The sequence below is a fragment of the Salvia miltiorrhiza genome, chromosome 6 (assembly GCF_028751815.1).
Source record: "Salvia miltiorrhiza cultivar Shanhuang (shh) chromosome 6, IMPLAD_Smil_shh, whole genome shotgun sequence".
In the NCBI taxonomy this organism is placed as follows: Eukaryota; Viridiplantae; Streptophyta; class Magnoliopsida; order Lamiales; family Lamiaceae; genus Salvia; species Salvia miltiorrhiza.
This window is the reverse complement of record NC_080392.1, coordinates 34,217,750-34,231,297: the sequence shown is the minus strand read 5'-3', so window position 1 is coordinate 34,231,297 and position 13,548 is coordinate 34,217,750. Positions and strand designations below refer to the sequence as shown.

The window sequence follows — 13,548 nt, the reverse complement described above, 5'->3', positions numbered from 1 at the left end:
TACTGAGCATAACGTGACTAAGGAGGACACCAGCTCTACCGATACAGAGCAGACCACAGCCACGGCAGAACACACTAAGGAGGAAGAGGCCAGCTCCGCCAATTTTTGCATTAAGCAGAATTTAAACGAGGAAAAGAAGGAGATGGCACATAACATGGAATACATGGGAGACTACACTAGGCCGGTGATTGGAGATACCAACACGTCGGCAATTGTGCTTCCCGCTGTTGTGAGAAATTACAATCTCAAACCAAATGACTCAAGTTTGCTGTCGGTGTTTCACGGGATGCCGAGTGAGGATGCTCTGCAATTCATTCGGGATTTTTGCACCCAAGTGCAAACAATCCCTCTACTTACTCTTACGGAGGATCAACTCAAGCTCAAGTGCTTCCCCTACGCACTTAAAGACCGGGCGAGGACGTGGATGCTTTCTCTGCCGCCCAACTCTATCACTACATGGAGAGATGCTTGTGAAAAATTTATGCTAAAATACTACCCGAGCCACAAAACGCAGGAACTGAGAACGAAGATAATAGAGTTCACCCAAGGAGCGGATGAGCCATTGCATGAAGCATGGGAGAGATATGAAGAACTCATCCGTCAATGCCCTCAACATCAGTTCACCAATGTTATGTTGATGCAGTTCTTCTATGATGGGTTAGTGCAAACTGCCCAATTTATGGTGGACAGCACGGCAGGAGGAAACATAGCTCGGAAGACTGCGGCAGATCTGAAAGAGATCTTCAAGACCTTGGCCGAAAGCTCCCAACAGAAGTCCGTCCGTGGAAGAAGAGTTGAAGCCAGCGCGGTGACAAATCAGTTTGAGCTGCAGAAACAAGTAGCCGATCTTGTGAGACAGGTGGAGCATCTTAAGATGGGCAAGATGGAAGCTTCAGCTCCGGTGCCGAATCCAGCGCTGCCAATATCAGCTCCGCCGAACCCAGCTCTGCAGAACGTTGAACCTTGTGGCATATGTGGAGATTTCAGCCATGGAGCTAATGAGTGCCATAGAATGGGAGAGTTCACTCCGGAGGGTCAAGCTAAAGTCTATGCTGCACAAGGATTTCAGAACTATAACCAAATGCAGAGCAGACCTGGCTTCGTGCAAAACTACAACCAAGGGCAAAACCATAATCAAGGACAGAGCTATAATCAAGGGCAGAACAGACCACAATTCGGGCAGCACTATAATCAAGGGCAGAGCAGACCGCAGAATTATAATCAAGGGCAGAATGTCAATAATGGATGGAGAGGTCAGCAGCCCGGCCCACCGCAACAAAATTTTCCCCAACAATATCCACCGTGGTATCAACAGCAAGGGAATTTTCAGCCTTCGCAGCAACACGCTCAGCCCCAGAAGTCATCACTTGAAGACACGTTGCAAGCTTTCATGGAGATTAGCAAACAAAATATAGAGATGACTAAACAGAATATGGAGTCTCAAGCATCCACCATAAAAAGACTTGAGACCACCGTAGGGCAACTGTCGGGCACCTTGAACCAATTACAGCAGCAGCAGCAGCCCGGAAAATTTCATGGTCAACCTCTGCCAACTCATCAAGCTTTAGCTATCACCGCTCTCGAAGAGCAGACTTGGATACCGGAACAAACATGGATTTCGGAGCAGACCAGGGTTCCAGAGCAGACTTGGATGCCGAAACCGACTACGGTACCAGAGCAGAGGAGTCGAATACCAGAGCAGAGAAGTCCGCGGAATGTCAGAGCAGAGAAATATGCGGAATGCCAGAGGAGCGGGGCCGACATCTTCAGAGCAGAGGCGAAGGACATCCCAGAGAAGAAAGTAACAGCGCTGCCCAGTCCAGCCCTGCCGAGTGCAGCGCTGCCCAGCTCAGCACCGCCAGATCCAGCTCTGCAGAATCCAGATCCGAAGAGTCCAGCCCTGCCGAAACCAGCCATGCAGAATTTAGCTATGCAACCTTCAGCACTGCAGAATCTAACACTTCAGAATCCAACTCTGCAGAAGCTAGCTATGCCAAGTCTAGCTCTACAGCATCCTGCCATGCGTAGTTCAGCTATGCAAAATCCGGCCCCGCAGAATGCAGCCTTGCCACATGCAGCATTGCAATGGTCAGTCAGGCCAACTCCAGTTCTGCAAAACTATGGCATGAGAAAGGCACCTAAGCTGATAAGGACGCCAGAGCTAAGACGAGCGCCAGAGTTGATAAGGCAACCAGAGCTAACTCTCCATAAGTCCACCACGTCGTATCGACCACCGAAAGCTGCCCAGTCCAGCCCACCTCTGCCACCACCGATTGTTGATCCAACCCAACCATTACCGAAGCAAGGAGATCCTGGCAGTTTTATTCTTAGTATTGGTTTGGGTAGAGCTGGAGAGTTCTCGGGAATGTTAGACTTAGGTGCGGCAATCAATGTAATGCCGTTTGCTATTTTTCAGAAATTGGGCAGGAAGGAAGATGAGTTGAAATGCACGAATACTAGAATTCAGCTAGCCGATGGCGCAACTAGCAGCACCCGTGGAGTTTTAGAGGATGTAGAAGTCACGGTGAGAGGAATTAAAGTGCGTGCAGATTTCGTGGTGCTTGATGCAGGGCAGGGCGTTATAGGAGAGAATGGACATCTTGTTCTACTCGGACGGCCTTTCATGGCTACTACCCAGACTCGCATTGATGTGGGATCTGGAACTGTGAGTATGGCGGGGTCCGGTAGATCGGTAACGTTCTCGGTTTTCGATAAGAAGCCTGTTATTCCCACCTCTTTAATGCATTTCTGTTCTTTTGTTGAGATTTCTGACCATGTGGAAGAAGTGGGAATTTTCAGCGCTAACAGTCTTCTGCCAACTCTATCCAGCAATCCAGCTCTGACTACTTATCCAACTATGACGAAGGACGCCAGCGCTGCACATCTTTTACCAGTTCTAACGAGCTCATCGCTGCCCATCCAGCCTGCTATGATGAGCACTGGCCCAGAAGAAGAAAATGAGACACCGGTTCTCAGATCGGCAGAGCTGTCTCGAGAGAAAGAGGGTGTGTGGCTAAAGGATGTGTTTGACCCTGGTGAGAATGCTAAGGAGAATTTCAAAGTAGACGGTCACCGCATGAAACCCTTCTCTGGGCATTTGAGTACTTCGAAGGTGGTGGAGCTTCCAGCTCTGCACGATCCTCACTGATGATTCAAATCTGAAGTCGGGCTGGAGACTTTAACTCTAGCGCTTGGTGGGAGGCAACCCACCGTTGGTTTGTTTTTAGTTTCTATTTTTCTTTGTTTTTAGTTGTGTGTTTCGTGTCTTTCCTAAGTTTTGGATGCTTTGCGGATACTATGATGCTTGGTGAGCATGTCTTATTTTCAGCGCTGAAATTCTCATACAGCCGCCAGCGCTGCTGCCACCACCGCTAAACTCCTCCGCGCTGCCGTTTCCACTCTACCACAGACCGTGAATTCCCCTATTCACCACCTCGCACGTTGCTTCAGTGTCTCCATGCCGATAATCAGGGACGTATTCTCTATTCTTATTTCTTTTGTGCCCTGAGGACATGGCATGCTTTAAGTGTGGGGGGGTGTTTTATTGTGTTTATGCTTTCAATTGGGCAAGATTAGTCTTTCTATGCTTAGTTTTTGGTCTCAAATCTTGCTAGTTTGTATGAATTTGTGGAAGAGTAGTAGATGGTTTTCGATGCGCGTTTCGGGTTTGTGTTCGTTTGGTGGTTATTCTTGTTTTACTCTTGATATATGTTTCTTGTTTATGCAAAGAATTTGAGTTTTGTTGCAACAAGATTGTAAGTTAGTAAAACGTGATTTGTCCGGTAGATGCTAGAAGGAGTGTTGTCATTGTGATTACCTACGATCGTATCTTATCTGTGAAAATGTTGGACGAATTGCCAACTTCAAAATTGCCAGCTCTGAAACATCTGGCCTGTTCTAAAATGTGATAGCTCTGAGTATCTGCTCCTCTAGTCTAACTATGAGCGTGGGAAACCACGTGAAAAGACTTTGGATTACATTCAAATGGTTTTTATTTCACGAATTATGGCTCAACTGTCGAAAATATTAAGCACACAAAGTGTGAAAATGGTGATATTGATTATAAAGGCGATCACATTAGAGAATTCACTTCTAGCGGAGAATTGGGTCTGATCGAATTACTTACATTACTCTTTTGTTGCTTCTTAAACTTTGAGTTACTTGCATAATCGAGAGATGTGTATTGATTGTAAAATTTTGAATTGACTTTGAGAATGTTTGGATGGAAATTAGCATTGTTGAAATCAATCTCTTCCTAGGATTCATATGGATTTTGCTTGAGGACAAGCAAAAGGCTAAGTGTGGGGGGGTTGATTTATGCCTAATTGTTCTAATTTTAGGGGTTTGCATGTGCTTATTTTAAGTTAAATCTTCTGGAAATTGGTGCGTTTTATGGTGTATTTTATGCATTGCAGAAGATTTAGGTTTTTGAGATGAAGAGTGCAAATCTTGGAGAGTTTGGGCTAAGAATTGTGTGTTTGTGCACACTCTGGCACGTCAGAGAAGCGAAGCCCTCGTGCCAGAACCGAGAAGGCCCGCGCCAGAGTTAAAACCCCGCACGGAAGCCAGAGCAGTGAAATCATACGCCAGAGGAATCGCGGCGAGTGCGGAAATGCCAGAGGAATCGAAGCGCCAGAGGAATCGAAAGCGCCAGAGGAATCGAAGCGCCAGAGGAATCGAAAGCGCCAGAGGAATCGAAGCGCCAGAGGAATCGAAATGCCAGAGGAATCATAAGCGCCAGCGGAATCACCAGTCAGAGAAGTCGCTAGTCAGAGAAGTCGCTATGCCAGAGGAATCAGACGCCAGAGAAATCACCATTTCTCTGGAGCCAGAGAAATCACCATTTCTCTGGAGTCAGCGAAATCAAGAAGCCAGTGTAGCCAAGTCATCACCAGAGGAGTCAAGAGTCAGAGCAGAGGGGATAGAAGCCAGTACAGCGGGATCGCAAAAGTCAGAGAAATCATCATTCCGCTGGCAAATGCCAGAGCGGAAGCGATTCCGCTGGAGACCCATTCCTCTGGCGAATGCCAGAGCGGAAGCCATTCCGCTGGCGAGAGCCCCGAATTCGGCCGGAGTAGGAGTGTTCCCAGAGCGCGCATTGCAGCTGGAAGTTGCCTTATTTTGCACGATTCTATTACCTTTAGAATTCTTCTTTGCATGGCAACTTCCATGGTGATCCATAGGGAATTGAAGTCTATAAATAGGGCCATACTTTTCATTGTAAAGAATCCAATACAATGAATCTTTTGCCCTAGTTTTAGACGCCATCTTTGCGATCTGTTGGCATCCGAAGCTTAGGAATTTACTTGCTTTCATAGTTTTTCATAGTTTCAAGTTTTTATTGTTCTAAGTTAGATTTCAATTTTGTTTTTAGTTTAGTTTCTTGGATTGTGATTGAGTGACAGCAATTACACGTTCAAGGATTTTACGGTATTTCGTATTTAAATTCAATTTATTTTTGTTTAATCATGTTTATGCTTTTCGTTTATGTTTATGCTTTCTTTTCAATTATGCACTTTAGTTTCACGCCTAGATTAGAAGTCTTTAAATTTACAAGTATTTAATTCCTTAAGTTAGGTTTAATTCGAGTTGTTTAAATTATTGCCTAGGTTAAGTTTAAGTTTAATTTACGTTTAAGTTTAAGTTACGTTTTTAAATCAAAACCTTTACTACTTTCTTTTATTGCTTTTTCTTACGATACTACTAAAAGCCCTTAAAGACTTTCCTTGAGAGATGACACTGGGTCAACTTACCATCGCTAGGATGTCCTTGTTCTATTGCAAGTCAACTTAGAGTGTTTCTAGTTGAGTCACACACAAGCCAAGTCAAATGAAAGTTTCAAAGATTGCAACTGCTGGACGTGCGGTGCAAAGGGGCATATTTCTACAAATTGCCCAGATAACGAGAAAAGAAAGATAAGGAGATTCGAATCCACACCGGATATCAAAGACGCTATCTACCACCAGGAATTGATACCCGTGTATCAGTTTGAAGATATATCCTCTGATGAGAGTATATATGAGCAAGAAGAAGTCTTTAGTTCTGAAGATTCGGAGATGACCGATGGATCAACCGGAGACGAGTCAGACTAAAGAAGAGCACGAGGTCTACCACACCCAGAAGGAGGATCAGAATGGATTCACTAGCCATTTTTTGATTCCACAAGAAGAGGTGGTGAAGAAGCTCGTGAAAAAACTCAAGAAGGAAACTGAGGCGGTACAAACATACCAAGGGTTTTCTAATGGGCGATTGAATCAAGTCTTACACAGCTTGAGCCCATTCAAACGGAGGCACAATGTCTATTTTGGCGTTACCAGTCAGGAATTGGCGCTTCCAATTGAGATTACAAGCAACCAGGTAGAGATCCAACTTGTTCCAGCCGAAGATATACGGCGGGATCTTCAAAGAATGAAGCCAGAAGTCGCAAATACGATGAAATGGATTCATATTGGAGCAATTCAGTTGGTAATCAAATCTTCCCTCTTCCCAGGGACAGACCAACCAATTGATGTTGCACTCTGCGACAAGAGGATAGGGAGGCCAGAGAAGCAGTTCTTGGAGCTTTTTCGGGCAATCTCTATGCCAAAAAGATTATAACCGAATTTTACCCACAAATCGCTTATAATCTATAGGATTCATCATTCAGTCGAGTCCTGACACTTTATCAGGACTACAAGAGGAAGGAACTCATGACGGGAGGACATAGGCCATACTCACTGACTTATCAAGTCTCGTATGCCTTATCTAATTCCCACCACACAGAATTATTTCTGGGAAAAGAATTTATTGAAATTCCAGAAATATTCAAGGAGGTAGCCAAGGCAGTCAATCCAAACCGAGTGGAAATTCCCCAGATCAGGGAAATCGACATCGACGTAGGAGACAAGCAGGTGCTAAACCACAATCAGAGTCTCAGATTGGGAGCACCAAGGTTATCATTCCAGGGAAATAGGCTGACTTCAGGACCTATAACAAGGAGCTTCTCTCATTCGTATGAAAGAAGGGCAATCCAGGAAACACCAGTTCCGGATATGAGAATCAAGCTCAAATGTCCAGAAGGATGGAGATGGGTCTCCACAAGATTTGATACAACTAACAGGGAAAACCAGTTTCCTTGTAGCGCGTTGTATCATTTGGCAAATCCAGAAAGCAACCGATATATCGAAATTCTGGAGGTCGGAGGATTTGAAATTCAAGTCGAAGGCCAAGCCGGACAAGAGACTGACGTTCTAATCTTAGGACGGAATTTCCTCGACAAATATCAGCCATGGTCGTGGAAGGCAAGTGGAATGGAGATTACAATCGGTCGACAGAAGTTGCTGATCTAATGACAAGTCCATTCTCAATATACATCTCTATAGGGATGTTATATGAAAAGTTCAAAGCAGAATATTTTGCTGCTTATGTGGATTCAGGAGCAGGAATCTGTACAGCAAAACGAGGAGTCTTTCCAGCAGAAGTTGAAAAAGAACTTCCTCGAATTGCGGGAAGGGATTTCTCCAAAAAGATTTTACTCCTATCTAAGGGAGTAAAACAGACAGAAATATTGATCGGCGGAGCAGGACAGACACCTTGGTACAAGGTTAAGACGCCACCAATATATTTCCATGATACTGGAGCAGATATATTATTTGGAAATAATTTTCTGCAAAATTTCAAGAGGTATACACAGGACAATGAGGCCAGGAGGTTGGTGTTCACAACCAATTGTGACCACAAGATCATTGTGCAGAGGCTCAATGGAGCTTTTAATCGCTCGATGCCAATCAAATTCCGCAGCAAGCGTGGTGATGATGGCAGACTCCGACGACCACAAATGAAAGATCAACGGAGATTCAGAGATGTTCTGCTCAAATGCAGAATCGAGGGATTCCCAGATCTCTCCGATGAAGAAACTCAAATCCTCAAAGTTTCCCTAATATCACACAAAGATATTAAGGAAGAAGAACATGTGTCCATAGCCGACGTCAAAAGGAGGATTCAGAAGTGTTACCATGAGAATCCTTTGGCATGGTGGGACAAGAACCAGCTCAAAGCTACTTTAAAAGTTAAAACTGGAAAGGAGCATGAGTTCGTTAGGTTCAGACCTATCCTGATGAACACTCAAGATCAACAGGATATGAGGAGTATAATCAAGGAACACCTTGATTTAAAGCTGATCGAACCAGGGAAGTCGCCATACAGCAGTCCTGGATTTCTAGTGAGAAATCATGGGGAGATCAAGCGAGGAAAGCCAAGATTAGTCATTAATTATAAAGGGATTAATGATATTCTTGAGTTTGACGGATACTTCATCCCAAGTAGAGAACACCTTATCAACTGCATTAGAAGTGCAAGGGTATTCTCAAAGTTCGATTGCAAGTCAGGTTTCTACCATATTCGCATGGAGGAATGAAGTAAGAAGTTTACAGCCTTCTCAACTCCACAAGGACATTATGTCTGGAATGTTATGCCAATGGGGTTAGCCAACGCGCCTCAGGATATTCCAAAGAAAGATGGATAATCTCTTCAAGGATTATTCTTCGTTTATGTTTGTTTATATTGATGACATTCTTATTGCATCAAAGAACACTCATGAACATGTCAGGCATCTGGAGATCTTTGCGGATGTTTGTCAACAAGAAGGACTAGTGCTGTCTGAAAAGAAGGCGGTCATAGCCACCCAGAAGATGGAGTTTCTGGGAATCGAGATCGATGAATCTGGTATAATTCTACAAGACCATATTATGGAAAAAGTCCAGAATTTCCCGGAGGATCTCAAGGAGAAGAAGCAGCTCCAAAGTTTTCTTGGAGTTATCAATTTTGCAGGGATGTTTATCAAAAACCTTGCAGAACAGAGAAAAGTCTTCAGTCCACTACTGAAGAAAGATGTTCCATTCATTTGGAAGGAAGAGCATCGAGAGGGTATAAAAAAGTTGAAAGAGATTTGCAGAAATCTCCCGAAACTTTCAATACCACAAGACGAGAATGACTTGGTCCTCTACACTGACGCGAGTGATTCCTAGTGGGTAGCCGTGCTCACTAAAATCACCCCTTATGGAGAAGAACCTTGTAGATACTGCAGCGGACTTTTCTCCGACAACGAGGCGGTGCGATGGCACATAAACGAGAAAGAATTTTATGCAGTTAGAAAGGCGTTCAAAAAATGGCCACTCTTCTTACTTGCTAAGAAATTCGTTTTGAAAGTTGATAACACTAACGTTAAAGCTTTCTTAACAAAAAAGATAGAATCTAAACCTGAAAAGGCTAGATTACTAAGATGGCAAGCAGAATGCCAATATTATGAATTTGATATTGTCATATTGAAATCTGATCAAAATGTTCTTGCAGATTTCTTAACAAGGGATGGAGCCAACTGAGGTTGACTCTATCATGGAGAACCAGAGGCAGCTCCTGGACAACCTGGAGATGCTACAACAAGAATGGCAAGAGTGTTTACTCCATGCCAAACAAGCGGGAAGGATACAAATGGATGATGAATCCAAAGTAACCAACCGTATACGAAAATGTATCAAAAAGATGTTAAATCTTAATGATGCAACCCACAAGCCGCTCCTGCGCGGGATCATGGCTCCCATGATCGAAGCAGGCCTTACCGTACAGGCCGGATTACCTGTAGCAGGGGATTCAAATACCCCTAGCACAAGTTCTGAGGCTAAGGTGTCAAAACCGGATCCTCGAGAAAAAGATGTTGCTAAGGCTTCACCGCCCAAACCAACATGTCAACCCTCCACCTCTGGGGTAAAAGAGGGAGAGATCAGTCTTAGGCCGCTGACAGGCAAATCTAAGATTGATACTAACATTATTGAAATTTCTCCTATTTGGCAGATGTACCAATCCAGGTGGGAGAAACTCAATACCAGAAAGGGACTCAATCCGAATTATTGCCGGGTTGATATCAAAGGAAAATATCCTCGTGTTTGGATGACTACCGGAGCCAATCCACAGGAGGTAAAGGAATGGTATGAATTCGGGGCGTTAGCCTCAGTCTATACTATTTCGCCAGCATTCAATGAAATCAAGGGTCTACCAAGGTGGATCCAAGAAACGGTCTATGATGCTTGGTCGAACAACCAGTCCCTTAACCGGGGAGACGTCCTGGAGTTATATTTTCTTAGTGCAGCTCCAGAACCAGCAGGCAAAGGGAATCATGAAGCTTTTCATTTTATTAAGCTTCGGAGACCCGACACGGAGGCCTTAAACAGAATTAAGGCACCAGATCACGAGATCTCCATCGTCACTACTTTTACGGAGGATCAAATCTCCACAAGGCGTGCATGGGGACTATGGGTCTGTCTCACGGAGATGGACAAAGTAAAGTATCAATTCAAGTTCTCTCATAACGCAGGACTTGGATCTTTCCTGTTACATTCAATGACAGGGAAAACTACAAGCTTCGCAGAGAAGGCCTTCGAAGAAAAGAGGCAGACACTCTGGCGAAACAAGGTGGCGGGAAGCAAAGAAACTCGTCACAAGTTCTGCAACATGGCTCATCTAGGCCATTGGGTAGATCATATCTGTGCGGAGTGTCCCACGTAGAAATAACCGGAGTTTGGCAAAGGCTTCTTCCCAAAGCCTAACAAAAAGAAGTTCCGGTCGGACGAGTATGAGGAGCACAAGACTCCACATGGACGAACACCTCGGGCACCAAAAAAGTAAGATGCCCGACAAAGAAAAGGGAGTCATGTGACTCAGGACAAGGTCACCCCCTAAAAAAGAAACGACAAAAGTGGGTGGAAGACTATGCGGATCAACTACCCACTAGTAAAAGTGGGTAATTCTACAGGAAATCCACTCATCAAAAGAAAACAAAGGATGGTGGAAAAGTTGCAGGCTGGCCCCTCACAACATTATGGAGCATGGGACCAGAAAAGCACCACTCACCGAAAGCAGGAGACAAAGTTGGGTGGAAGATAAAGTAGCTGGACCTCACCAACCATTATCACAAAAGGATAAAGAAAGGTTCAACTCCATGTGAAGGCACTAACTAGTGTCGACAATCATGGCCGACAAAAGAAGGTGGCTGTCACCATCCAAGATAGCTGGCCATGAAGAAGGAATCCAAGGCCAACTACCAAGCAATTATAGAGGATCAAACCTCTATATAAACCCAAGCTCTGGGGAGAAGTGATCATCGAAAATTCTGAACACTTCTCACACAACATATTCTCTCTTCAGAAAACTATCTTTGTATTTTAATTTTTCCAAAGTTTTAAATTTTAGTTTTAGCTTCCTTTTATTTTATGTATACAAGAATTAGCTACCAATGAGTAGCTAAACAAGTTAGTCTCCTCCCTTAGAGAGATTATTATGAAATAAATTAAGTATTTTATAATTCCTCTTTTAACGCTTTATTTTTAGCCCAATATTCCGGTTTAGTAAAAATATTTTCTTCTCATTTTTCAACAAAAGTATTTGACGACGAAACACAGTGAAGGAGGAAGGTTGCAACCATCTCTTGCGAGTGCGTGGTTGGACGGAAGCCTGGAGGGCGGAAAAGTCCGTAAAACGCGACGAGAACTGAATCCTGAAGGTGACCATTCGTCGAAAGGTATACTGTTGATTTATGTTTTGAATTATTTTGAAGTGTTACGGAAGCATGTTGGGCCATATTTTGATAATTGCATAATTTTATAATTATAGGAAAATGGAAAAAGGATTATTCTGCATAAATTGAAACTTTTATGGAGTTTTGTGTTTATTTAATCATGTGAGGGATCAAATTGATATTTCATGAAAGTAGAGATTAAGAGTGGACACTTGTCAACATCTTAACAAGAGAGTGTAAAAAACATAGTGTAGGATAGACTCTCCCGTCCACCCCCCAAAAAAAAAATTATTTTTTTAAAAACTGATTTTCTGACCACTGACCCACCCCCACCCCCCCACCCACCCCCACCCCCCCTCCCCCCACCAAAAAATTTTTTTTTTTTTTGAAAATCAGTTTTTAAAAAAATAAAAAAAAAAATTGGGGGGGGTGGGGGTGGGGGTGGGTGGGTCACAAAACTGGACCAAAACAATCCGAATATCTGAAGTTTGAAGCATATATTAGATACATTGAACTTTGACTTTTAAAATTACGAACAAAAATTGAAATATTTCGAACACACACTCATGCCATCCGATCTTTCCATTTCCCCTTTCCAGAAGCCATCTGAAAATCCTATTACATTAACCTAATCAAATAGACTGCAACAAAATTGAAAATCCAGATAGTTGAAAACCATTAATCTAAAATAATTGAAAATCCGAATATAGAATCACATAAACCCTATCACTTTTTGATTTCGATTGATACATTTAAAACCCAATTAAAAAATTTGATTTTGATTTTGAAAACCATTAATTATCGAAAATCCTAAATCTTGTTCGATTTAAAACCCCTAAAAGTCAACAAAAAATTCGAACAAAAATAAAAAACAAAACGACTTACCTGTTCGATTTCAGCCACGCCATGTCTTCAAGCAGAAAACCTCTATTCCAAATCGTCGACCAAGAACTACGAAATAATCGGAAAAAAATGATTCAATGAACAATTGAAAATAGAAGAGATGGCCGAAAATCTGTAAATGAAAACTAAATGTTGTCGAAAAACCTGGAAACCCGCCGCGCAGAGTAACATCGCCGATCGTAGCGACGCGCGCCCTGCTATAGACAGCCGCCGGGACCGAGAACAGGTAGGGGAAGAGAGAAGTTACCGATTGTAGGGTATATTGGGAGTAAAATGGGGTGGGGGGAGATGAAATGAGGTAAATGGGAGTAAAATCCGGTGGTTGCAATTTTTACTAATTTGCACAGTTACCGAGATACCCTTATTCTATTTAAAATATAATTTCGAACAATAATTATGGTAATTAAAATTGGGCAGTAGATTTATTTTTAACCGAACGATTAAGCGGTTTTAAGGGCTCAGATCTATTCTTTATTCTCTATACATAGGATCATTCTTTGTTTAACTTGACCCTATATATATATATCCATCAATTAACCAAATTGATCATTAATAAATAGTCCTATCATGCTTATAATCAATTAACCTTAGCAAATTTAATCATTTAACACATAAATTAAAAAGTTTCAATTTTAAGTAAACTAAAGTTTTTGGAAATCTTTAATCATGCATAAATCATCAATCAAAATTTAGATCTATCAAATTATCCCACTTAATTACATAGCATATAAGCAAATTTGCCCAAATTCTATCAAACTAACTCACATCAAACTTCACCAATCCATCTCAATCATTAATTCAATCCATTAAATATCATATTAGAATCCTCAATAACACATATCAATCATCAATTCATCAATCAATCCTCAAGATCAAAATTTTTCAAAAATAGGTAAACTAAACTAACTCAAAATCCATAATTCATTTTAAATCCTTTCTTTGCATATAGAAATAGACTCAATAGGATCCCAATTGCTTAAATATCACCTTAATTTAAGAAAAGAAAAAGGAAATTTTTTAAAGGGCATGAACCCTAATTTTCGAAAATTTTAAAGAATAAAAAGGGTGGTGTTTTCTTGCTTGATCTATCCATATAC

The 13,548-nt window shown here is 42.4% G+C and overlaps 1 long non-coding RNA gene and 1 other non-coding gene across 2 annotated transcripts; both read right to left on the bottom strand.

The window, feature by feature from the left end:
* Positions 1–515: 515 nt before the first annotated feature.
* On the bottom strand, positions 516–621 carry LOC130991049 (small nucleolar RNA R71). The gene has a single exon (XR_009091013.1). It is a non-coding gene; the product is annotated as a small nucleolar RNA R71 (small nucleolar RNA).
* Positions 622–12,071: 11,450 nt separating this feature from the next.
* On the bottom strand, positions 12,072–12,904 carry LOC130989173 (uncharacterized). The gene is made up of 3 exons (XR_009090518.1): positions 12,596–12,904; positions 12,434–12,499; positions 12,072–12,163 (listed from the first exon to the last, which is right to left on the bottom strand). It is a non-coding gene; the product is annotated as an uncharacterized LOC130989173 (long non-coding RNA).
* Between the last annotated feature and the right edge of the window lie 644 nt (positions 12,905–13,548).